This window comes from Chlamydotis macqueenii, chromosome 12 (genome assembly GCF_036417535.1).
Source record: "Chlamydotis macqueenii isolate bChlMac1 chromosome 12, bChlMac1.mat, whole genome shotgun sequence".
In the NCBI taxonomy this organism is placed as follows: Eukaryota; Metazoa; Chordata; class Aves; order Otidiformes; family Otididae; genus Chlamydotis; species Chlamydotis macqueenii.
Genome location: NC_141567.1, coordinates 7122525 through 7150073, shown reverse-complemented (window position 1 = coordinate 7150073; position 27549 = coordinate 7122525).

Genomic DNA, 27549 nt, shown 5'->3' with positions numbered 1-27549 from the left:
CAGTAATCCTTTCTATTCTACACAAACCTGTACCTGTTTATTCCTTTTTCTTTCTCACAGGGCTGTGGTTTTGCCAGGACCTCAGCATGTTTTGCCACTGCCGGTTAGACCAGCAACATCCTTTCTGGGGCCATCAGGAACAGTTAGGTGCAGTAATAATGGTGTCCAACTACAGAGATTAGAATGAGATGCCAAAAATTCATACCCTGATGTTTCCCAGGAAAATAGGGAATTTACTTAGATGGATGATATGAAACAACAGTAGCAGACAGCTAGTTTTTAGCCATGATGTGTAGATATTGTGTAAAAAAAAAAAAAAAAAGTTTTTCAGATCCCAGTAAGACTAAGGGTGTTTTTGTGAAAGTTACTAGAGGTAATGTAAGAGACACTTGGTTTTGGCACAGCAGTCGGTTGCTAGTCTGTCCCCTGTTTCTGGTTGTGGTGACTTCTCCTTTTCTTGGCAGAATTTAAATGTTCAAATACATGCAAATCTTCTTTGCAAAGAACATATCAAGCATTTCCACAGTGCCTGAGAGCCCAAAGCACTATGTGGGAACTTTGCAAGTATTTTAAATTCTGCTCATTTTACTTCAATGATACCATGATGCCAGGACTTCAGGGTCTCAACCAACCGTGCTGGTAGGCAAGCTTCGCTAAATCAACCAAATCCACAACCTGCAGGTTGAGGCATGGGCTGTAATGCGATGGGACCAAGGCAATAACCAGAGACTTGGCAGAGAAAAAGGGAAGGCCCTTCAAACTTCCCACAAGAGGGAAAAGGACATAAGGGCTTCAGGGTGTGTAGTGAGTTTTTTTTCCCCTTTTTTATTTCAAACTACACTTGTGTTTGCATCTCTGTGTAAATAATCAAAAGGAGATACTCAGTAACCTTCTCCAGACCTAGTCCTTATTCTTGCTTTTTATCAAAAGCACTCTGGCTGGGTTTGTCCAGTGAATCAAAGTCTTCAGCTGATCATGGAATTAATAAATAAGGCAACACATTTGCTCTCCACTGTGGATGAGATTTCCCATTTCATGCTTCAGTTGTCTGAAGTACGAATGCAAGAGGGAAAGAGATTTTTTTCTCATGATGACCAGGAAAGCTGATGAAGGATTACCTTAAAATCCCTTATAAAGGCTGAACAAGCAAGAGTTATTTTTTTTTCATCCCTTAAAAAAGATAAAAGCAAAGAAATAAATAAAATAGAAGGAGGCATACTTTATATTGATTTCCTTGGTTTGCCTGCATTAAGGCATCATTCTCCCAGGGACTGCGGGGAGAGACAAGCTCAAATGAAGAGATGAACAGATGCCACCGGTGTGTGGGCTGGCTACCAACACGAAGTGCGGATGCAGTGACGTTCGCCTCGCTGCCCACCTACGCCTTTCAGGGCTTCTGTTTGCAAGTCCTGCCCAGTCAAGTTTCTTCAGTGAGCACTCACAACCCTGTCCTTAAAGATGTGTTAATTTAAAAAAAAAAAAAAAAGAGTAAAAAGGGAGGCCTCCAGCACTGGGAGTAAAAAAAAAAAATGCCAGTTTGCAGGAGTTTTGCATACTTTGTCAAAATGTGGAGGGTTAGAAGCACATTTTGAATTGCAGTTGGATAAAGTGGCCTCCAGTTCCTGGGCTAAAACTGTTTTGCAAAGTCGCAGAGTGCCATTAAGAGACCGATGCACCTCAGTGGTCAGAGAAAGAAATTCTAGCCCAGAGATACCTTCATGAGTACACATACACATGATCCAGCCATGTATTCTTTTACTAAAATTATCTCATTGATAAAATTACTAAATTATCTCATTGATAAAAGATTAGAAAGTTAAATTAAAATAAAAAAATAAGAAATAAATAAATTATGATGAAATTATCTCATCAATGCAAGTTTTTGGTTTGTTTTTTCTTCTTTTAAGGAAAGGACACAGGGGAAGGTTTGTGAGTTTTGAAATGTATTTCTTGTAATGTTGAAAGCGTCTGGGAAAATACAAGAGATCATTACTATTACTTAGAAGATGGCTTGTATTTTTGAGTGAATGTTTCAAGTGGGATGGCAGGGTGCATTCTTCAGCAGCTCATAAAAGATTGGAGCCTCTCCTTCAACTCCATGGATTTGAAATGACTGTCCTGTTACGGCAGGGAGGGAAATACTCTGTTATTCTGTAAAGTGTTTTTAAGGCAATGGAGGATTTAAAAAAAGAAAAGATCTCTTTCACCTACATGGGAAAAAAAAAAAGATTATGGTCAGTGTTTCCTTGTTCAGAGTACCAAATTGTTCATTAACATACAAATCTGTATCTCTGATAAAAATTAAAAACCTTTTAAATTAACAAATAGTGTTTTCCATTCAAGAACAAACAGAATGAGGGGAAGATCATAGAGACCAGCAAAGCCATCTTTAAAAGACTAGATTTTCATTTTCTTTGAAAAATGAGAAGAGAGGGAGAGGTGTGGCCACATGAAGGATTTTGGTAACTCGTGGTCATAACAGCAAGAAACAGTGCTACGGAGAGACTGCCTTTCTGGGGACTTTATTTTTACTTCCCCCTATAAAACAACATTTGCTTTTGACACAGAAAAAGCATTTTTATTTGTTATTTGTATAAAAGACCTTGAATGCTTGTTAAATGTTAATCTCTTGATTAGCATGTGTACTGAGAGCAAAAGTTCTGTAAGTAATTTCTAAGACAGAGACTTTGACATTGAGGAAACGGACAAGGTATCAGTAGTCACTGAAAACCCAAATGATTTGGAGAAAACATTTGTAAGGTTACCGTGACTTGAATCATAAGAATAAAAAATGATGTTACTACAAATGACTTAGCTAACTATTGAAATAAGATATCCCAAAAGTACTGTGAAATAATTGTAAAGGAATATGTAAATTCAATAATTTATTCTTTAGAATAAATTGTTTTGGAAGATTTTCCCCAAATTTTATTGCTTTATCCTGCCAGAACAAAGAGGCTGTGATTACGAATGGCTTAACAAGATGTTGGAAAAGTTTCACTTTGTGCTGGTTCTTGTTTGATTAGTAGTAATAAAGTACATAAGCTGTATGTTTTGTTTTCTTTTAAAAATTGTTTTACCTTTCTAATTTGTATGATTCATTATAGGCATACTTAGCAAAAATGATGAGAGTTAACTCATTTTTCCCATTCTCAGTCTAACCTTAATATAGGAAGAGCGTGGATTTCTAGTTTCTCCTTCACCAGGAGCTGCATCCTACAGCAAAAGGCTCATTATCGCTCACTGTGGTGATGAAATCGTGAGCTGAAAAGAAATTTCTCAGCTGTTGAAGAATATTTTAAATGATCCCAATATACATTCTAGCCAGTTAATGAGTATATATATGCATATGTGTATATAAAAATGTTAACTTACAAATAAATGTTTCTCCCCTCTATAGTAAGTTAACCCCATGAGCCCTGGTTTATATTACTTTATAGAGTATGGGGTTTTTTTTCCTGTTTATGTCAAAAGAATTATAGGCTGGTTGATGCTACCCTCAGGTCCTGGGCTGGGTGAAATCAGGGATTATTTAGTCTAGAAGCTGAATGTAAAAGATAAAACTGAAGTTAACAACAAGCTGCAGGATAAAAAGAGACAGGAGTCTCCGGACGTGGAAAATCCCTGAGCTAGGCTTGGCCTCCTTTATCTGTAGCCCAACACTGATATTAATTCAGGTCCTCTGCATGAAAACACCAGTTGGCCAATTTGGCCCTCCTTGTTCCCTTGGATGACCAAACTGTACCAATAGCTACAGCAGGGTTGTTCTGTCTGCAGCCTGGCAGGAGATGAAGAGCTCTCAGCTTTAGATAGATCTGATACTGCTCTTTCTATCCATATCTGGCACTTCCATATTACTGACTGCATCATCTTTTTAGTCTTCTTATGGTGCAAGAAATCCACAGTATATTTAGTTTATACCCAAACTGTGAAACCCTGAAGTGGTCCCCACCACCTGGTCTTGCTCCTGGCTCCATCTGAACCCTTGTTTCAGGGCAAGACCTGTCTCTACAGAACTGATGCATTCCCAATTCAGATTTCAGCTACCCATCTTGGCGTGAAATCCTAGAAAAAAAAAGACAGTCCATACAGTAAAGCTCTTTCTTCAGACTTAACTCTGTCTTGGAGCTTCATGACAGACACATGAAGTCAGCTTTCTCCTCTCTAATAACAGATAAAGTAGAATAGATTTCTTAGTTGTGTTTTTTTTTTTCCTTTCCCTGGGTCTATTGAAACCTCAGGTTTTCAGCAAGTCAAGTGTAAATCAATGAGATTTTTCCCTATAATTATCACCAGCAGCTGTACATGGCAATTCACAGAGCAGAAAGCAGACTCCATCTTTCCTGTAGTTTGATCCCCTCTCCCCTGCACGCTGCAGGAGATTCAGAGGGCAGTGAGGCTGCGAAAACTGTGTGGGATGAAACCCTAAACAGGAAAGAATCTGTTGTGCAAAAAGCCTTTTGTCAGCTGAAAATTGCACTTGTAAAAAACCCAGAAACCCCAAAGCCTGTGGTTAAAGAGTAACATCTTTAGCTCTAATTTATACTGACAGCACAATAGAGCTATTGCTCAGGCTCTGCCTCCTCTCGCCCCATCACAGCAAGGGTGTTATTAAGTGATAAATCAATTTCTACAAGGCAAACTGGAAATTAAGTCTTTATACAATGCTTGTTTACAATTGAAAGCAAATAGAAATGTGCTGGGACGGGGGTTTGGTGACCCATTTTGAGGGCCAAGCTCAGATAAATGCCCCATGGGCCAGAGTGAATGCTGTTTCTCAGAAAGTGGTCCACTGTTTCTTCATTGAATTAATAAAGCCCCTGAATAAATAATTTGGGTTTACATGGCCAATGCTGACAGAAATGTCATTCTTTGCATCTGATGGCAGGTCTCAGCTGTTGGAAACCAGTGCCCAAATAGCCAGACCGGCTTAGATCAGGACCTGTCTCATCTTGGACCCTGAGCCAAGCAAGGGGCAGAGCCTGAAGACTCAGAAGAAGACACAAGGAAGCATTGCAAGGAATAGATCCACAAGTGGCCTACCCATGGACACATTTCCTTTTCCAGGTACAGCACAAGTTCTCCACCACATGAGATAAGAGCATCTCCCTTCATCCTGTCACCATGGTGGTTCATTCTCTCCTGCATCCAAGGAAAGCTGGAGTGGAAAACCCACTACAACTATTTACAGTGCCATTAATGAAACCCAAATGGAAACACCTCTGTGTCCCAGCTGCTGCTCGTCAATTTAACTAGTGGCACCAAACACTGAATGGAGGCAGTGAGGAGAAATGGGAAAAGCAAGACTTTTTCCGTTCAGCCCGGCACCAGCTCTTTGAAAGGGCCTCCACAGCCATGCACTGAGGTGGTATTGAGTGCTCAGGCAGCAAACACAGATGGGAACACCTGTGAGCCGGGGAACGGCAGGAAGCAACGCTTAATGGAAACACAATTACTTAGAAGATCAAGGTGAGCTTTTGAGGAGATGTCTGCTTTCTTCTCCCTGCCAATATCCCTTCAGCAGTGCTGGAGGAAGCGGTGACAGCCTAACATTTCTTTTTCACTTGGCATGAAGCCAGCTGCTCGAAAGATGTGGTTACTCTTCTCTTTTGGCTCCTCTTTGCTTTGAGGAGGAATTTTGGTAGCCCTTGTCACCTTAGCAGCTGTGCTTTCCTCTGTAGCATCTCACCCAGCTTAGAAACGAATGACGTACATCTTCCACTATTGCGGGAGTTCAGAGATGACCTTTGGGTCAGCTTTAGCTCCAGGTTTAATCTCAGCATCTTCCACTGAGCCAGGTGAGTTTTTTGGTTTTTTTGTTTCGTTTTTTTTTTTTGTGAGGAAGCCTATTACTGATCTGGCTTTGGCTTTGGTAGCTGTGTGACAGTGAGAGAGCAAGCAGGAGGAAAAAATGGTTGCAGTATAGGAGAATAAAACTGTTTAATTGCATAGGGATTAATGTCTTGCAGGCAAAGTAATTTCAGAAGCCATCAGAGGAGAGAGGAGATCCTGCCTTTCCACCTCTCCCTCAGTAGAACAGAAGAAGTACCAGGGTTTTTTGTAATCCCAGTCTTTGCATGCTGGAATGGGCTATGGGGAGATCCCACAAGCTTTTCAGCAGGGAGATGTGAGGGGGTGGCAATCCCTGCGTGTGGAAGGCTGAGTGGAAACATCTACAGCTGGCACAGAGGATGTGAGCCCAGGGCCTCTGAAAACCCCAGGTGCTCAGCTGCTGGCAGGCTTTTCCCCCATCGTTAATAGGCTCTGTGTGGTCTCATTAACAGTGCGGCAGTGATACACAGCGAGTAACACAGTGCCATTGCTGCAAATGGCACTCCTTCTGATCATTACTGTAGATTGCCATAGCGTTATTCCTCTCCCAGCAACAGTTTCAGTTGAGTTCAACCAGATTCCATCAAATATTCAAATGCAAGCAGATATTCAACTGCAGTGGAAGGTGGTTTGCTGGCAGTGAGTCAAGGCTTTCAAAGGTTTTCATAGTTTTTCAACCATTCCCTCCATCCCTGAGGTGTTAGTTTATTGCTAACTACCAGGAGGGAAGACACAACTTGGCAAATGGCTGAGGAAAGGAAAAGGGAGCAAATCTCTAAACGACAGCTGAGCAATATGAATGCGCTTTGTCCCCACAAAACTTTTCAGAGTTTCTGCTTTCTTTAAAGTTGGTTATATTGTGATTTGAAGTTAAAAAAAACCACCCCATACCCTAGAGTCAGGTGGCTGGTGCATTTGATCTCTTTTCACCTCACATCATACAGATTAACTATATTTTGAAAAAGATTTTACTGGTCTTCAGCAATTCATAAAAGCACACAAACCTTGAGAAAAATCTCTTACCTTCCCCCAAGTCTTTATTGTTTGCATATTTTTCTACTTATCTGGGAGCTGCCCTTGCTGGACATACCACTAGTACAAATAAGACATTCTCAGGGACAAAAAAAAGAGTTACAAAGCTCTAAAAGAGACCAAAATGACACTGAATCCCTACGAAATCCAAGGCACTCTCTTACACATTTTCAGGGGTCACTGGCAGTACAAATGCCATCGCAAACCATCTGATAAACCTGATTAGGGCAAAGGAGATGGTGGGAGGCTGGGAGGTGGCAGCAGGGAGGACGTGTGCTGGGAGCCAGCTGAGGCTGGGTCCCCTGTGAGGAGCAGGGAGATGGGGCTGCTGCTGCTCTAGAAGCCCACGGCCCCGCTGAGCAGCCAGGGTTGGTTGAAGAAGCAGCAGCATCCCTGCTGCTCACCTGGGAATGGCAAGACAGCAAAACCGAGGGCCAGATTCAGGCCAACTCCTGCCATAGTCAGACAGCACACAAGATGTGTCCAACTTAGACACCACAGCTTCTTTGTCATGAGAACTGGGGTGGGCGGTCTTGGAAAGTAGGTGACCTGAAACCACTGAGCTCCTGCTGCTGGATTCAGGGCATGGTTATTCACACCTCCAACTGAGCAGCAAAAACAGGTTGAGAAGTTGCGTCAGGGTTCACCATCCACCACCACTTCTGTTGTGCCCCCAGGGCAGCAGCCTCTTAAACTGCCTTCACCTTCAAACTATGTTCCATGTAGTCACCAACCTGGGTATCATAGCAAGAGTGACATCGAAGACTCAAAACGGCTGTCCTCCTGGGGCTGTACGCGCTGTGGCACAAGTTACCCAGGAAGTACCTTGTAGAACAAACCACCAGCATCACCTCTGCTCATCGCAAGTCCTTTATGAGAGAGATCCAGTCTTCCCTGCTCACGTAACACAGTGATTTGTTAACCAACAGGTAGATGACCATAAATAAGGAGCACGCGAAGAGGGGAAGGGAGATACAGAGAATAAAGACCTCTGAACATTACTGCTGGAAACAGTAACGTGATAGCACTCTGGCATGTGAGAGTTTTAAGTTTTACATCTTTGTGTCAGAGAATTTGTTGCACAAAAGGCAACAAAGATAACTCAAAGCAGTTTTGTTCCCATTCTCTTCATGATAGGAATCTGTTACTTTTGCAAATAAACCATGTTTTTCCCAGCTTATCCCTCTCTGAATGGGGGAGCAGGCAGACACAAATTAATCACGCTTACGCTGCCTGTTTGGTGTTTGCTCGTTGCTCTAAGCTCCTTTGTGAGCTCTCTCAAAATATTTTGATCTGCTTGTTTGGGGAGAAACTTTCCTCCAGGTAGTAATGCATCATATAGTAATATAGCACATTGCAGCACATTTCATCTTATCCAAAAAAAAAAAAAAAAAAATTCAAGGTGCATTTGGTCTCCCATTTGAATTCCCATTTGCTTACTAAACAATAGTGCTGCTATCCCCACTGTGAAAGGAAAGTCAATACGTTGCACATAATGATGTTTTTCTGTGGTCTGTCTATTCTCTGCATTCTAATTTTCACTGTTAACTTCCAGACGCATCTAATGTTTCATAAAAGGCAATGATCCATCTCAAATTCCTTGGAACACGTCTCATTTTCTGAAATATATGTGTTGTTTACTGTTGACTGAGGAAAAAAAAAAGATATCTTCTTTCTTGCTCTTGGCCTTTATATCCCAGACTTCATGTCTTTTAAAATCCTGGTGGAGAAAATAGAAAAGGTATTGAGCTTGATTTTATGGAATTTCTACCAAATCAGTTTTTTTCTCACTGATTTCTTAAAAGTTGATCCTACATCCTGCAAGCAACATTTTCAAACTGTTAAGGGCAATATTTTCCTAATTGTAGCATTGAAATTGATGCCTGGGGTCTTGGCTGTGTTGAGTGGCTGTGTTTACCAAGTTTGCTCTCTTTGTGTCACCCCTCAGAAGGGCTCCTGTGCCTGAGAGCGGACTGTATTTTTTTCCATTCCTCTGTTGTACTGCCACTGGTCTGCTTGGCTAATTTAATGAAAGGAACTATTTCTCCTTCTGCATCTTCACTTGCTCGTTTTCTGGGCAACATTTCAGATTCCTGATAATTATATGAGGAATCTCCTTGGGCTTTCTGGGCTCCTTTTCCCAGTTAAAATCTTGTACGGCTATAAAAGCATCCTTTTTCCCAGGGACAGATCTTGGCCTTCCCTGAAGGAAGTGGAAGTAGAGTTTACAGATAATATCTTCCCTGTGTTTTGGTGGAAACATCTTGACATCACCTCACTTGTCCCAGTTGAGCCTGCACGGCCCTTTGCACTTATTTCCAGCCCCTAGGGAATACATACTGAATGGGCCTAGCAGTGGAGAAAACAACATCATACAAAAACCTGCTGACATTCCAGGGAAAGCTGATGCCAGGAGGGCCTGGGGTCTCCTATTTCGTTCAACGCAGCGATGGGAGCAGAACAAAGGGGCAGGAAGGGCTGCCTTTCCCACAGAGGGCACACGGCAGGACTTTAACCTCGCGCTCTAACACAGAACTTTGTGTTTAATTACTCCCTTGTACAAAGCAATGAAAACATATGGGGAAAAATTCTTCCCCTTTGGGAATTATTGATGGGAATATTGCAATGGACTTGTCTGATAGGACAGGGGGACTAAATGTCAGGAGCATTCGGACAGGGGAGGAAGGTCTCAGGAGGTCCCTGAGTCATAGATCAAGCACATCCATGTGGGATTCCCGGCATGCTGTGCTGCTCCACAGCCCACAACCCTGAGGAAACTGCTTGGCTCGTGCTGACAGGAGGATACAAATAGGAAAACAGAAAGCCAATGCAGCACACCAGCTTTGTTGCTCCGTGCCATCACACATTACAGAGAACAACTCTTTACGCCTGCAATAATGCTCAGGCATCAAAGTCAAATAAGTACCAGCTTTATGGAGGATTTTATGTATTGATTTGTAAATAGACAAACCAATTTTGCCTGACACCCTTAAGACATTATTGATATTTTCTGCTGTAAAATCTTCCCTTCTTTTGTGTGTATTTATCAAGGACAAGGCAAATAAATGACAGGACTCATGTATCGTAAGGGTAGCTCTGGAATGAACTGTCAAGGGTTTTCTTTCCTATTTCCCTTGATACATTTAAGTCTTAAAGTGATATTATATAGCAATAAATAGAATTCTTTTACCATTTTTTATTGGTTTGGTTAAATTTGGGATTGATCCCAAGCTTTGATAGTTTCTCAGCCACTTATATGAGTCTCTTGGATTTACAGATTCTTAATTATTCACACAGAATGTGTGACCTTGCATAAGAAAATAGAAATAAGATTTAGTGTACATCTTTGGATCTTTAACCATCACTTTCAATAACAGATGGACAATCTTCTGGTGAGGAGGTACATTCTGGTGCAGGAAACCTGAGATGTGATGATCCAGTGCTCAGCACCTCTGTGTGATTCCTCTGTAAGCAGGAACCAAATAAAAATAACAACCTATAATATATTAACAAATTGTACTGAAATCTGTTGTGCCTTCCACGGGTACTGATTAGCATGGTTTAAAGGAAAGTAAATCCCATTGTGGTATGTATATGCAGAGCTATGGAGGTATCCAAACATGCCAAAGTGATGTCCTGCTGGATATTGAAATACTGCAGGGTGTGTAATTCCCATTGCTGTTGTACATGGAGATTAAATCCTAGCCCATTGCGGTGCTGGCACAGAAGATGTTCTAGCTGAGAATGTCCCAAGTGCTTCTACTAATTAACCATTTGCAGAATTTTCCGTCCCCAAAGCATGAGTCAGATTCCAAGAAAGCATGATATTTTAACTTATTCTTAATGCACGTTCTGCTTCCTTAGTCCTAACATTGAATTCAAGCTTTTCTGTGCAATCCTGCCAGCTAAAAACATACTCCCTCTTTTTACTGGTAGCTGAGATTTCTATCTAATCGTACATCTCCAGGAGTTTCATTGCTGAGAAAAACATGAACTGTCACGACAGTCAGAGAGTTTCACTCTGCGTGGCAGTGAAGAAAAAAAGAACATTTCCATCAATTTCCTCCAAGATGCAGGTTTTGCATTAATATTCCAGGGTATTTCAATGTATAAAAAGATGAGAAAGGCCTTTATTGAAAGAGATTCACACAGGTTATTCCCGAGTGGTTGGAGATCGTACACAATTCAAGTTCTCTAAGGGGATGAAGAAGTTAAAACCTGAATGCAGATGTTCAGCGTGGCATCGTTTGTGCTTTCCTGTTTCACCATCAGCTTCTCCTTGGTGGGGACAAAATGTCTGTTCATCTCTTGAAGATCTCCAGCCCATTGCATGCCACCTCTTTAGCAAGGTTTTAAGGACTGATGTGGGTATTTCGGTAGTGACAATATTCAATATTCATCGTGCCAGCTCTCCTATTTATGGAGCAGCCGACACAGACTGCTGGAGGGTGACCACACATTATACCTCTGCTGGGAAGTGTTTGTGCACAAAATCAGGCAGGTTCCCTCTCCCTGTCCCTGCCAGATTGCCTGAGCCAGTTTCTACAGAAATTGGAAGCGAATGCAAAAGCGTGGAAATAAAATTCATTTCTGGGAGAGATTCACAAAGTGAAAAACTTTAAATGAGACATCTTTCATCCACAAAGGACAGCACTCAGGGTCACCCTGTGCCATCTTTCCACATCAAATATTTTATTGGTTTTATCTTTCCCAAGCTTGAAGGGTCTTTTTGATCATTAAAATTCAGGTGAAAGCAATCTGAAGGAGGGGAAGGTGTGGCGGTGACAAACTTTCTTCCGCGAGGCAGCCACATCAAAATGCCTGCATAATTGACACTTGCAAGTGATTTCTTTGGAATCCCCGAAGCAGCTTAAAAAAATAATGATGATCCTCCATCCTTCTGCTCCATTACCCTCAACACGCTTTTTCCTTCACACGAGTACATGCCATCACACGGACAAATACCAGGCATAGTTAGTCTGCGGAGGAAGTGCTGTTTGAATTCAGCGCTAAGCCATTTCCACATGAATAAACCAAGAGGTACAGAGGAATCACAGATGAGGAGGAAGTTAGTTATCCTGAAACATTAATCGGTAATGCCAGCACAGCTGTTTCACTAGGAAATGATCCGCAGGGCCATCGCCATTGCTCTTGGCTCCCAGTTCGGAGCTCATTAGGTGGAGACAAAAGTAAAGGCATTGTGTGCAAAACAGCAGATGCGCAGTGACTCTCTCAGATACTGCCAGGTCAGGATTAAGGGTGTTTTGCTTCACTGCCCTGATCCAGTCTCACATGGAAGGGGATGGCTGTGGAACTGTGATTGTCCCAAAAGCTGCTGTAGGCCAGCTCATGTGCCCTGGGACTGGGCTCTGCACCAGGGCGGTCGTGACATTTTTGCTGAGGAGCAAATTGGCTCTTTGTGGTGCCAGTTGCTGGTTTTGCCATGAACGCATCATCCGGATTTCATTCCCTCTGATGGCATTCGCAGAGAGACAGAAGCAGGCTTGGGGTTTATTCAACTCTTTTTTTTTTTATTTCCAGGAGAGATGCGGGAGTCCTGCTAATTACTGGGATCTGTTTCCAGGGGGAAATGGAGACTAAGATGGATAGCTGCTGTTAGCAATGCCTGCTTCGTTTTCAAAGACTGCTTTTTGTTGCTTTTTTGTTGTTGTTGTTGTTGTTGCCTGTCTAATAAGTGCAGAGCAAGTACCGAAGTCATTATACTCAACAGGAAATGGCTTTGGGCCACAGCAAACTGGGGTTGTTTTTGAGCTGGCAACTGAAAATGAAATTTCTGTATGCTGTTTACCAGCCCTCTGCACCTCCCAGTCTCCCCCCATCTCCTTCCTCCCTGCCTTGCCCTTCATCGCATGGTGGTGTGAATCTGTCGTTGATGGATGATATCCAAAACCAGGTTCTCTCCCCGCCGTCGGATGTGAATGACAGGCAGATCATGACTGCTGCACAGCAAGTGGCCTCAATTTTAAAATATTTAACAAAAGCAATTTCTCATCCCAGGAAATAATGACTGAAAAGAGAAGAAAAATAATGGTTTGTTACTGAGGTTTTGGCTCCTTCCCGCTTTCGTGGTTCTTGATGCTGGCTCAGCCACCATCCTGCCCTGATGGTTACCACCAGCTTTCGGGGCTGACAGTACAGCTACCCTCCCCACACACTCCTCCAACAGGCTCTCTGTTCTCTCCATACAGCTCATTTCATCAGCCAGCATGAAGGGAGGAAAAGCTATTTCATCACATGTAGAGGGTCTTCTCTGCAGCCAGAGGCTTTCCTGGCCCCAGCCTGGGATGGGGATGGGTATTAACGGGGTGTCAGGAGATGCGTGCAACAGGGTAAATGTCCCTGTTCCAGGGCTGTAAGGGGAGACTGGATTTCTGATGTTCAAAATCAGGTGGTGGAAGAGGAGAGGATCCAAAAATTGGTAGGAAGAAGATAGGGATGGAATAGTACCTGGGGACAGCAGAAAGGAGTAATGAGAGGATAATGCCTGGAAATAGCAGGGGAGGGAGAACAGTGACATAATGGTGGCAGAGGATGGGGGGATGGTGCCCAGAGCCAGGCAGGAAGCAAATGGACTGTTCAGAGTACACTCACTCCTTTTGGCTCGTAATGCTATCGCTAATCTCTTTTTAATTGGCTTTTTTTTTTCTTTTTTCATCATTTGCCCATACTAACAGCCCTGCTTCTAATCCTCAGAAAGGTAACATTTGGGAATAGTTTGCCAGCCAAAATACTAAGGGTGAGAAATTTAACAGGTTTCAGGATGGAGCTTGCTAAATTTATCAAAGATATTAAGCAGTGGATGTGCCTATGAGATTTGGTACCCTTGGAGTCCCCTTTGGGGCCGTTTCCTAGGTTCCTATCTCAAAGCACTCTGCAAACATTTAGCCTGTAAGACTCAACAACTGGCAAGCTGATATGATCACTTCTGGTTTTTATCTAGGGAACATTAGGCACAAAAAAAGGTTGGTAAAAAATATTGTTTCCAATGCATTAAGTGGAATTACTAACTGCTTAAAGAGAAGTATGTGCTTCAGTGCTCAGGGTCATAGCCTCCCTTGTGCTCACTTAGACCCATTTTGTGTCTTACAAACAACACCCTCTTAAGACACCAGCTGGCCCTTTCTCTTCCTAGTTGTTTAATGTGACCTGTCTTCCCACCACTGCCTTCCACATTCCCAGTCAGATGGCACTGGGCATTTGAATACCTTTGACAGCTAGAGGGGTATCGGAATGCATCACATGATATTTTTGATGGTTAATGGAAAACTAATGAGACAACAGCTGCTAAACGCCACTGCACACACGCAGTCCCTCTCACTCCCTTCCCCTCTCCTTGTCTGTGACAGCAGCGTGACAGTGGTGAAGCTGGCAATTACGGCAGTAGGTGTCAGGATGCAAACTGGGCACCTGGCTTTGGCAGAACAGACCTTCACTCAAACATCTCCGCTCTGCAGTCATGACATTTCATACAAATGGATTTTTCCAGCTGCCTTGCAGGGCTCGTGCAGCACTTCTCAGGGACAGGACAAGCGAAAGCAGAGGGAGAGGGAGAAACCCAGAGAACTCACAGCTAGTTTTACACTAGTTAGGAGTAGGAAGAAGCTAACAGTGGTTAGTGAGAGCCCAAAAAAAATTATTTTTTTCCCTTCCTGCTTGCTCTATTTTTTTTTTCATTCTTGTTCTTAGCATCCAATTTTGAAAATACAGTCTGCAGCTCCATAAATGTTCAAAGCTCTTCACCTCCTAAGATAGGAGCATGCTTTTTGGGAATGGGCAGACACAGCCCTTCATTTCAAGCTCGTAGAGCAAGAATGTCTTTTCAATAAATTTTACTGCTGTAGCAGTAGCTGTGGTAGTAACTAAACTGGTCCAGGAGCTGACAGAATGGCTGGATTGATATCGATATCCTGTCAGGAAGAGAAAGAATTGCCATATAGGAAACTCTTTAAATGTTCATGAACAATCAACCATAAGATATTTTTCAAGAAGAATAAATTAGCTGCACAGATGCTCCGAGTGCCTGACCCAGATGATGTTACTTAGACGTGTTTCATCTTCTCAAAATTCTTTTACCCCTTTTTTGATGTGGCATCATGCAAATCCAGACTCCAGTTTGCACAGGTAGCTGGGATGGGATCATCTGCCCACTCGCCAGGACTGTGTTCAGGTCTACTGCTAAAACCAGCGAGTAGATGGTGGAGAATTATTTCTGCCAAATTTAAAAGACAGCTGAACTCAGAACGGTTGAAGGTAAAGTTCCATGTGATAGTTGCAAATATTGATTCAGTCTCATGGCTGCTACTAGATCTCTCTGGCACCAGAGCGGAGAAGAATTACGCTGAAACCAGATCGCTGTCTGCATCACAGAAAATTCCATCCTAGGCGAAAACCGCAGATTTTTTGAGGTGAGAAGTCAGAAGGGGAAGTTTCACTGCAGCGGAGACTTCTCAGAATCAGATGTTGGCAAGTTCTGATAAAGGAAAAACACTCCTTGCCTGTAGCTATTTGTGTAGGTATCTCTCTTGAATTCTCTTCTGCAACTTCAACATTACTTGTCAACAGTTCCTCAGCTAAAATAGTGCATGACCCTCGTGCATCGATCCACTGGCTTGTCCAGGGTAAACCATAAACGGCATGTTAAATTTCCATCATTAAAGTCTCAAATACAATTTACTTCTTCTTGATCTTATGTAGCCAGCCCTGTAAAGCCTCCATCAATGAAAATTGGCTACTTGCACTCAGAATAAACAAAAGGGTAACAACTCATTTAACACCCTCTCAATCTGTCTGCTCAAAAGCCTTTTCTTTTTGTATTCACTGCAGATAAAAGGCTCTGGGATAACCAAACAAACTATTGGTATTTATCCAAATTGAATGAAATCTTAGAAACTTTCCCCTCTTTTCTTGTGGGTAAATCCTGGCCACGCTGAAATGAAAGGCAAAATTCCTGTCACTTAAATGAGGCTTTAGTCATTCAATCCCCATGTTCCCAGCAATTACTCTGTGGCCTGACGCCTTCCTTTTCCACATGATGAATTGTTCCTTGTTCCAGACACAGAGGGGCCCCGGGCCGCGAGCGTGTGGAGTGAGCCGGGGCAAGGGTGGAGTGGGCTGAGACAAGATGCTCCGCTGAGCCAGCCCTTTTCTGTCCAGCTACCCTGCATTGTGTCCAAGCAAGCAATCAGGGTTGGGTTGGTTGGCTGGGTTTTTTTTTTTCAGGAACTCCTGGCCCAGAACGAAGTTATTTGCAGGCTGTAAACCCTCAGAGTTGGCAAAATGCTCTGTAAGAGCAGGTCTGCATATCACTACTGGGGGCTGGTGTCCTGCCTCTTCTGAGGACGTCCTGGTGCATTGCTAGGGTAGCAGAAACAAACTGACAACAGTTGATGGAAAAGCACCTTCCTTTCACATGTAAATTCTCTTGCTTGCCACCGAATTAAATGAAAATACCTAAAATAATTATCTAATAAATAGTGATGTACCATATCTTCATAGCTTTTTATAAGCAGTAATTATTGATTCATTAAAATAACATGTGCATCTCTTGGTTTTCCACACAGTGAAACATGTGAAAACAGCATTCACCTTGAATATAAACGGATGAATCATTTAAACAGTTTACAGCTTCAGTTCAGATAAACAATTAAGTGCAATCTGTGTCTTCTTAGAGCAAGTGGAATACTTGTGGAGGAAAAAAGCCAGCATTTCCCGTCATGACTATGATAAAATCAGGGAGTATGGGGATAAGGTGGGGAAAAAAAATTGGTTTGAGAGCTTTCTGAGTCAATCTATGTCCTCAGCATCTAGATCCGTTGGGCGCACAGAGAGGTGTGTAAATCACTGCAGATAAGTCTCTTCCCGAGACTGTTGATGCTGCTCTTGGCCAGGCAGGCTGAACTTGGCACTGGATTGACTTTTCAAAACACCATTGTCATAGGTTGTCCTACCTTCACTACATGCAGAGAAATATGGAGGGAATGCGCCCGAGTCTAACTTCCCAAGAAGTCTAAAATTAATCCTCTTACCAGGTCTGGGTTAAGATTGCTGTCATGACTGATCCCATTGTTGTAGTAGAGCCTACAGGGCTCCAAAAGCCGTGAGGATGCCACTGCACCAGGCGCTGGGCACACAAAAAGTTTTGCCCTCTCTAACGAAATCTCCAGTTGGGCTTTAAACTCTAGGGAAGTGGTCAGAGGTGCCAGAGAGAAAAAGACCAAGGAGAAATGAGATTATACCTAATGGCTGCCCAGTGCTTTCCACAGGGAGAGACAGTCACCAGCTACAAGGACAGCCATGGTCGCCACCCCTTGGCTTGTTACCCCCTCACACCAATTTCCTGGATCCTTCAGTACTTCCCAGTTACAGATCGGAGTCTGACCATCAGCATACTTGGCATGGCTATTCCAGCTGCATCAGTGCAAGATGGCCAGAGGACAGCTACCCTGAGGTGGCTCCCATGGGTAACAAGCACAGGTGACGTCCAGAAGACACACAAGTTGGGGAGGTTTTAGGGCTTTTTGAGAAAACCATGAGCCAGAGAAGTCCAGGGTAACCCCGGGGGAGTGAACCCAGAAGAGGAAGGTCCATCTCTAAATACCTGAGAGTATCTTGCTGTCAGCAGCAGAAAGGCCACCACGTAGATCAAACTATGATGAGAAAATCAAAGGCATCACGCCCTGGAAACTTTATTTGATCTCCTCCCTCGGTGCACAGGCTACAGGTACTTTGGGCATGTGCCAGGAGCACAAACACTCAGACTGGGGACACAAATCCTGCATTTCTAAGAAGCCCAGCCCCAGTCCTTTATCTGGACAGAGCAGCTTGAAGCATCACTATTTTCAACAGCCCTACAAAAATGCAGCCAAAAGATAAAGTGCTCCACTATAATATAAAGGCACAAGCAGCAACGAGCTGTTCCGGGAAAGCCTGAGAGCAGACTCACAGCTCAGTGGATGGGATTAGCAAAGGCTGGAATTGCTTTTACAGCCTGGCTTCTCATTAACCCTGTAGTGCATGCAGGTCTGCAGCTCCTCAGCAGCTCTGCACGAGCACCCCAGGACTGGAGACATCTTTTGAGATGGTGAGCTAGCCTGTGAAAACTTATTTCTTATTGGCAGCGCGAAGGCAGGAAAAGCCAGCTGGTGGTTTTCCCAAGGTGAAGTATTTTCCCATCTGTCTGGCTGCAATCTTCTTTCTTATCCAAACAAGGTTGTGAAGTGTCTTCCACTAAAAATGTAGCTGCCTAAAGAGCTAGGTAAAGAGTGAATGTTTATGCACACACACACACAGAGATTTGTCCAACAAGCTCTTTTTCAGAGACAATAAAACTTACAAAGATTTATTTAACATGTTTTGTTTCATTGTCCCTAGCATACAGCTGCGTGCAGCATTTCAGAGTTCCTTTGAGTGAAAGCCTCTACCATAGTTATTAAAAATAATTCATTAATTTGATACTGTTATTATGTCTAGGTCTTCAGCGTTCTGTGCAAATGCCTCCCACCTGTTGGGATGAATACTGGGACATCTGCGCTCTCATCTGCGGGCTGCGTTGTGCCAGCTCCCAACAACAGTCTCACTGCGTCCACACGAGGAGACGAGAGCCGATGCAATGAGCGGCTCCGCTTTGTTCACTAACGGGATGCGCCTTCTTCTGACAGCGAGCAACTTGCAATAGCCATAGATCCTGAGTTAGGACTTCACAAATATTTTTATAGGCAAGAAACCTTCACAAATGAGAGCAGTTTTGTTAAACTCTAAAGAAACACTGAAGGAAGACCATTTCTTTATAATATTTATATTTAATGTGACCATTTCTAAGAGAAGTGTAAGACAAAACATAGAAATAATCTGATTCAGGTGCTACTGGATCAAAATTCCTCCAGTGGTGTCCAAGATTTCCTGAACACGCATAAGATCCATCTTGCACACTTTAGGGAGCCCACGGGGTTTGCTGTGGCACAAACACGTCTGAGATTTCCACATGCTCTGGACAGCTATAAGACAAACACAGATTTCAACTCTGTCTCCAGCCCACTAATTCCAGTAAAGCAACATCCTTCATTGAAAACAAACAAACAAACAAAAACAAACAAAAAAAAACCCCAGAAATTGAATTTTTACAGACTTAACCTCTTCTTTCCCATCCTCAGAGGCACCACCCACAACCCCTCTGGAGAATACATGTTCCTAATTAGCTTGATTAAGACCAATGCAACCATCTGCTCTGAGAAGCAATCACAAACTGATCTCAGGTGTTGTCCCCAGCCTTCTTCAGTCAAGGAGGGAGGACACCAGCTCACATTGCAGTGCTTTTAAGGGCCGCTAAGGCCACCTGTAGTCACCTGAGAGCTGTGATCTATGTTGCATTAGCAGGAAAGTGCAAAGGCAGGAGCTCAGAGGACCACTGTTTTTCAGCTCTGGTGAGTTGCTCCCATTTACTTTAGAAAGCTTTTCTAACAAGTGGTGCTGACTTAGTACTTTTTCTTTCATTTGGTATCAGTTGGAGAACTGCTTACTGCCTTTCTGGATCTATGCCTTATATCTGCTCTAAGAAAAGGATAAAGGAGTGAAAGAAGGATTATTCTTAGCTCGGGGTAGTGCCTGTTACAGGCTAATTTAGGGACAGCAGTTGTCGCCATGTAGCTGAGAATTTATATGCTGTTACTGGTGTGAGCATTATTGCTGCTGGAGGGTCCTGCCCTGCAGCAGGGCATCTCACTGGGGTGTGCGTGTGCTCCTGAGTTCCACAGTTCATAGGCAGAGTATGAACAGCAGCTGAAATAAGAAGTGGGTTTTTTGTGGATGTGCTGAGATGTAAACTGCAGCCAGCTCCAGCAGAGAGGCAGATGGCTGCTGCACCCTTCCCAGCTGCATCTGACTCCAAACATCCTTCAACTGAAACAACAGCAAAAATCTCCCAGCGTTAGGGCTTAAATTGTGTTAGCATCTCCTGCTCAGCCCTAGGCTCCCTTATGGGATTGGATACAGCCTGTTTTGTAGGCTGTTGCTGTGAGGGATGTTCACACATGTGTGACTTAGACCTTAAACTGAAAGACCTTTGGATATCAAAGGTGGAAAAAAAAAAGTGCAGCTGTGACTCTAGCTTAATGTAAGTACAGGTGTTGCAGCAACAACATGGAAAATTAGGTGGCTACAAACCCTGCCCCTCTCTGAAATTGTGAGGTGGTAGTTTGGACAGCTTATTTCTTCTGCTCACACCTCGAAGGGGATAGGGAAGTGGGGTATGGTCTGATGCCATAGCTAATAGTGAACTTGGGAGAGTTATCCCTGTTTTCCAGGCTATTCTATTTCTTAAACTCATATTGCTGTGTTTTGACATTTTCCTTGGAAAGCACCCCTCCTCCTGCAGAGAATAAAATCAGTGTTTAGTATGTGCACTAATGAAATTACTCATTCACTTATCCTGGATATTCCCTTTCTAACCTATTGGTCGCAGTCGGGGTGAAAACCATGTTTCCCTCTACTTCTGTTGTCACCAGTAATAAACCATAGAAGCTGTATTAACAGATCAAATAATGACCCACTGTGAAACTTAAGACCCTGGAAGGGGCTATAGATTTCATTGTGCTGCCTGCAAGTGTTAACAAGCCTAGGACAGATGCCGTGATGTTCTTGCTCTCACCCTGCTCTGCTGTGTGTGGTTTACCCCTTGCAAAATCAGACCGGCGTAGCTGCAGAGAATGGATGCTTCTGGCCTGGAGAACCAAAGCTTGGGAAGCGGTTAGGGGATTTCTGTGCACCCCTGGCTGTCATGCAGTCAGTGCTGATGTCTGGTGAAGCCATTCTGACTCTCACTACCTACTTGTCCTCCTGGCTTACAGGGATGAGCCAGGACCTGGTGTCAGGGCCATGTTTCTCCTATCTCCCCAGATACCATGATGCTCCAAAGAACTGGGATCAGATCTCATGCCCACATTGGGTGCCTGGGTCTACAAGGCATGCAAAGATGCCTTTCTATATTCTTTTGGTTTTCCCTGCCTTCCTAGCACCAAAGCCTGCATGCCTGTTGAACTTCACCTGTTTTCTTCAGTGGGAGAAAGCTCTTTCAGATTTCTTTATGGGGACCATTATAGCTCCTATAACTTGTCAGGAATAATTAAGAAAAATGATAACGTGAGTCTTGGCAAAAGGGATAAATCAGTGTAATGGAAAGTACCTAATTTGAGGGAAAAATGACGACCTTTGCCAAAGTTATTTATATGCTGGGGCTCTTAAGCATCAATATTTCTTTTGTCTTAAGAGGTCACACTTCCCTGAAGACAGAGACAGGAAGATGTGATCCTCTTGGGGCTGGTTAGTAACTCATGTGCTGACCGTCTGCTTTCCCAGTAGCTCTGGGCACTTGTGATGGAGGAGATAGAAATATGTACTTTCTAGATCAAATCTATAATGGGTGGCTCCTTCCTCTTACTCCCTTGGAGACTCGTCTGCTCCACAAAACTGAGTCTTCAGCCCTTACAGGGGATCCTGGCAGAGCAGAGATCACCTCCTGTTCTTTTTTTGCCCTACGCATGGACTTGACACATAGCTGTGCCAATATAATCAGCTGTGTTATACATCAGGAAAAGTGATCCTGCTATCCATACTGAAGTTCAAAAGAAGGGTGCAACACAGGCTGACCCTGTACAGCCCAGCCTCTGTGTAGGGAGCCTCTTCTGAGTGATGAGTGCTTTTTTTTTTTTACAGTGAGGGTGGTGGAGCACTGGCACAGGTTGCCTAGAGAGGTGGTGGATGCCCCATCCCTGGAAACGTTCAAGGCCAGGTTGGATGAGGCTCTGAGCAACATGATCTGACTGGAGATGTCCCTGCTACTTGCAGGGGGGTTGGACTGGATGGGCTTTAAAGGTGCCTTCCAAACCAAACCATTCTATGATTTGGACTGACAGCCTTGTTTAACCCCATCCCACATTTTGGACACCCATAACTAGATGGAAGCTCCTCTATATTGCTACTGCATACAGTGCTGGTCAGGGGCACGATTAGAGTCAGGCTTTGTTATCCTGTTAGCCCCTTCCCAGACAGCTTCTGTCACATACACCAGCTGTTACGGATGTGCTTGGTGCAATCAGTGAGCTGAGCATTTCATTACAACCTGCACAGCTCTGCTCAGCAGATTATTTCTAATGAGTCCAGAGCAATAAATAACACCTGCTTCTGCTCTGTGCAGCACCCTGTTAGCCTGCCATGCATTGGTCCTGCTTCCCCTAGACCAGGAAAATCCCAGACCTGCTTCTCTGAAGACATGCCGCCCTCAGCAGTTATCCCTTGGGGTGGTTGGTCTCCCGATCGTGAGAGCCGGGAGTTGTTCAGCTCCGTATGTGTGGCCTCTCAACTGGTGTGCATTGCACCAGAGTCCGGAGGCCTCTGGAGAGGGCATCAAGGGAGGTGTAAGACATCAGCTCTTTTCTGTTCACTTCACTTTTTTTTTTTCCCCTCTCCCTGATGTAATTAGGTTTTGACAGTGTAAATTCATGTTTCAGTACGCTTTTTTTTAAAGCAGATGTTGCTCTATCTGTACACCAAGTGAAATACAAAAAGAAAAGAAAGGACAGTGAGGGAGGATTTATTTGTGCATGCAAGATGGATCTGACAATATAAAGTACTGACAAAGATTTTATCTGAGCAACTGAGTCTTGCACGCACACATCTATCCATTTCTGCAGAACCAGCTGCTAACTTCTTGTGTTGTCTGGGTGGGCTTAAATCAAACAGTGAAATAAGAGACTGAGACAGAGTCCTGGGCTATGCAACTGTGAACAGGCTTTTTTCAACTCACATTCTTAGCCGAAGAGTTTGGAAGCGTGCACCTTGAGCACATAGGAAATGCAGCAGAAGGTGGAAAGAAAACAGGTGTGCTGCTTTCTAGGGAAAAATGTGATTTTATGGCCTTCTGGGAGAGCATCTCAGCTTGGTGAGTAGCTGAAAGGTAAGAAAAAGGCAGCATGAGTTTAGATACAAGTTCAGAACTTGCTACTGGATGGACAGGAGTAGGTCTCAATTGCACGCACCACCACATTGCACTTGCCATCACTGACTGGGGCAGCTCTTCTGGAGCCCTGGCTGCTTACAGGGCCAGAAATCTCCTTACGTGCAGAGAGGACAAGGGCAAAAAAGCTGCTGCCTTGAACTTACACAGCAAAAGGATTTCCTGATGCTAGGAAATCCCCATCAGCGCACAACCAGTCATCCCCTTCTCTTGCCCCTTACTTTTAGCAAAGGTTTAAGATTTTTCAAAGTTAGCTAGGCATCACTTCTTCCTTATTCCAGTGGCTGCTGGTGTCTAAATACAATATATATCTTTGCTTCTTAGATCTGTCTATATCTTTCTTCTAGATTGGCCTCGCTGCATATTTCATTCTCCTCCTTCCCTTAACAAGTGTGCACTCAGCTGAGCTGCGATGTGTTGTATCGCTGCAAAGGTGCAGAGAGAGATAAAACAAAAGCACTCCAGTGAGGCACTGGGGAAACCTGACTGCGAGCCAGGATCTGCTCTGTGTTTGCAGCGTATATATCAGCCATGCTTGGCAGACCAAGGAAATCGGTCTCTGGCTTGTATAAATATGAATGATGCAGAAGGAGGATTAGATGCAGTAAAACACCCTGGTTGTTTCTCCTGCTGCCTTGTTTACTCTCTTTCATTGGTGTTAGTAAGCATCCTGTGGAGAGGACGGGAGAGCTGTTGCTATTGTTCTGCATAAGTACATAAATGGGTTTAAATAAAAAGAATAAAGGAAGCTTACTCTAAGTTCCAATTTAACAGAGCCTTTGGCAAAAGGCACGTGTGTATGACGTGGTGATAATGTGGGCATGCATTAGCTATGCTATCCTGACAGGAAAACAGATGTGGGGAGAGGTTTAGAGTGTCATTTGATGTTGCATCTAACCTGGATCCTGATACTGAAAAATGCAGCCATCACCTTTCCCTACCAGCTCTCAGCTGTGACCTCCCTGTGCTTCCCTTTTGCCCACTCAGGGCAAATTAGGTCAAGAAACTGATCTCCTGGGAGACTACTTTTTCTTTCTTTCCCCCTCTCCTGTCAGATCAGCTCACTGAACTGACTCATTGAGGCTCAGCAGCTGAGTGCCCTGCAAGGCTGATGAGCCCTTCTAATGCAGAAACAATTCTCTTTCCCCAGCCCCTTCCCATGCTGCAAGGTTAAAGATGTGCTCAGAAGGTTGCTCATAAGCAAGCATCAGCCAAGGCAAAGAGCAGGCTGGCTTCTCTGGAGTGAATGGGAGCAGTGTGGTGAGACTGGGCTCCAGGCGTACCAATGTGCTTGGAGGGAAGCACTTTACCACTCACCTTCCTCCACCCTCGGAACCTGATGTCCCAAGTGTGGGGTTTATTCGTATTTAATCCTTTGCCAGTGTGGATGCATCTCCTCGGGAAGCTCATTTTGCAGTGGAGGGGAACCCACAAAGAAATTAAGAGCATGGGTTCAATAACCCTCCCATGCTGAGGGTGGGATGGGGCGTGGAAGCTGTCAGTGTCAAGGCGAGGGAAAAGCAGGACAAAGTGACTGCAGAATTATCCCTGGCCACAAGAGGGTGGCCTAAGGTGGCACTTATTTTGCAAGATCTCATATTCTGAGGTTGGAAAAACCTCTGTTAATGTGTATTTCCTAATTCCAGCCAGAAGCACAAGTGCTGGGATATAAGACTGATTTAGCTGTTATTTTCCTCCTGTGGTTTACAGATGGAAGGTGTTTAGGTTGTTTATTTGGATAAATTTTGCATAAGCTTTCAAACTTTCTGGGTGCTTATCAGCATGATGTTAACTCCAGCAGGAATGAAGGATGCTTGAAATCCTAAACAGTTGGTGAATTGTTCATAATCTCCAGCTGAGCAACAGTGCCTGAGAAGGTCCATTTGTGATCTGTAGAGCTGCAGAAAGTGGGATGCTTTTCTACTTCCACATCAATAAAAGGAAGCATAATAGACTTGTTTAATTCCTTGGAGAGAAAGAAGGGGAATGTAAACTCCCCCTAAACACTTCTCCTCTGCCTTTATCTGGTTATTAGCTTTGTTACCTTAGTTCCCAGACCCCATGAGATAAATGGCAAAGCCATGAGAGATTTTTTTTTTCATGCTCCTCATAGCTGGTACAGGTATAGCTGCAATTAGAGATTACTTGGTTTTGCATTGAACAAACAGCTGGAAAAAAAACAAACCCTTTTGATGGATGCTCTTAAAGATAACTCGTGCCAATCACATCATTACCATGGGCTTTGTTACTTGTTCCACAGCATCAAGCTGCAAAAACATCCTATTATCCCAAGGGTTTTTGTTAAGGATTGATCGAGTAGAAATGAAGGGGGCTGTGTTTTGTATTGAACTAGTGCTTTTTAGTTTATATTTCTCCCAGATTCCTTTTTTTTTTTTTTTTTTTTTGTGAAGAGCTGCTATCATTACAGCTGATGGAAAAAGCTACAGAGATCACACTTAGCAGCAGGCAGGCTGTAGTTAAATGGAGGTGAGGTGTGTTTACAGGAAAGGAGGATCTTGGTGCCTGGAAATCTTTGCTTTTGAAGGGCCACAATAGGCAGCCAAGATGTGGGTGAGGTCTAAGGATGCCTCAGCTGAGAGGCAATAGTCCTAGGGAAAAACATAGCTGTTGGGGCTCAAATCAGAGGACACCTATGTAAAAGAAAATTGGGTAGTGTTGGTGGTTATGAAGCAAGATGAGAAGTAAGTTATCTTTCCGCACCAAAAGGTAACAGTTCAAACTGTAGCTTCAGATTCTCCATGGAGCCCTCAAGTCAAGCAGCTTCATCCCGCAATGCTTCTGAGGCTGATTATGCTCATATTGGCACTTAGCGGTTTCACAAAGCAGCAAAGGCAGATGTTCAGGCCTAGGAACACAGATTTTCTGCAGGGGGTAATTTTCCTTTTTATTGCTTTATTTTTTTTTTCTTTGCTAGAAAGGTGTTTTGATTTGCAAAGCAGAGAAACCATCACATGTTATTGAAGGGGACAGTCCTGGAGAGTGCGGTTTTTGAGAAACTGCTCCCCATGGCTTCACAAACAGCTGCAGCCTGCCCAGGACTTCCATGCCTGTCTGGAGATTAGTGGAGTACTGATGAAAAGAAGCTAAAGAGATCCTGGGTAGCCATTGTACTGGGGAATTTGGCAAAGATTACTAAAGCAGAGTGGGTTCTGTTTCTAATTTCCTCATTCAGTGCTTAATGATTACTAATGGAGAGGTATTGCCCTGAAGCCTGGGCTCTGAGCATCTTCCCTGCAGCTTGCTGGGTCTCTTCTGTTTGAGTTGAGCTCTGTGTTACTTGAGCTGCAACACCAGTCAGGCTTTGAATGCTGAACACTCCTTTTTAGTATGGGTAATGATGATGAGGAAGATGCCTTCAGCTTTCTTTGCAGATAGCTTTTTCCTCTGGGGAAAATGAAAGAAAGAGGGATGTTACTGAGCTTGCATACATGTCTTGCCAGCCCTGTCTCACACTTTGGGGTGGGATGTCATGGGGGAGGATGCTGCATCCTCCCACACCACAGTACAGGGAAAGTTGCCAGTGCCTTGGCTCTACTTATTGAGGAAGGATGCTTGCTCGAACTGAGCACTGCAGCTGGATCCTCTGGGCTGGGGAAAGTGACGGCAGCTATGTGCAAGGAAAGGAGGAGCAGGCAGATCAGAAGCTGCTGGGGTGGCAGATAGGCACCAGAAGGACAGTTTGGATTTGTACTGCAGCAACCATGCTAAGGGAGCCCGTCCTCTTTAATATACACTGGGTGCTGGCTGCAGGACCAGACCTCATGGTAGTGCTGTGCGAGCATAGAGGGGAGGAGGTATCCATTCTCCTGCAAATGGACACCTAAAATTAATGTCCCCCATTGTAGTGACAATTTTGCACAGGTAAATGGACTCTTGAGACTCTTGGAATGAAGCTTCAGATCCACTCTTGTGGGCTCATTGTAGTCTCTCTTACAGAAACAGATTCCTTTTTTAGGAGGTAAATGAGATGATGTCATAAGGAAGAAAAAACTAGCAAAGTGAGCATTATGTCCTCAAAACTACCAAAATTAAACACCTTGCCCATTTTGATTTTTTTGTCTAGGTGTCGTTCATCACTGCTGCTGTTCTCATATTCAAAAGTATGTTCACGCCCTACATTTCTATTTCAAAGAAACAAATTCAAACCAGATGTAAATGTGATGATTTCATTGATCTGCATGTGCTTGCAGGAACTGTGAATTCATGCTGGAAGAAGTGGAGTTATTGCACTGATGGTCATTAAATACCTCTGTGCTGCAAGTGCCAGGGTTGTTAAGTTTTTTTTTTTTTTTAAAACCAGTATTGCCATTATCTCATAAATTCTATTCAAATTTCACATAATTAGCTTTTCTTATCCCGTTAGTGAATACATAATGGCAAGAAAAATCATGACACAAAAATATGCCACTGCCCAGCTGTATTTGCCTATCCAGCACAATAGATCATCCCTCTTTTAAGTAAAACTTCTGCTTGTCTGTAAGTGAACCTGCTACAGGAGTACAATAATAGACTCTTTCAAGGGAAAACAATAAATACGGTATCGGCTGACAGATGCTGTCCTTCCTGGCTGCAGTGTTATATCCATTATTTAATACGATAGACATGATGTTCAGAAGACCTGGAGCGATGAGGTGTAA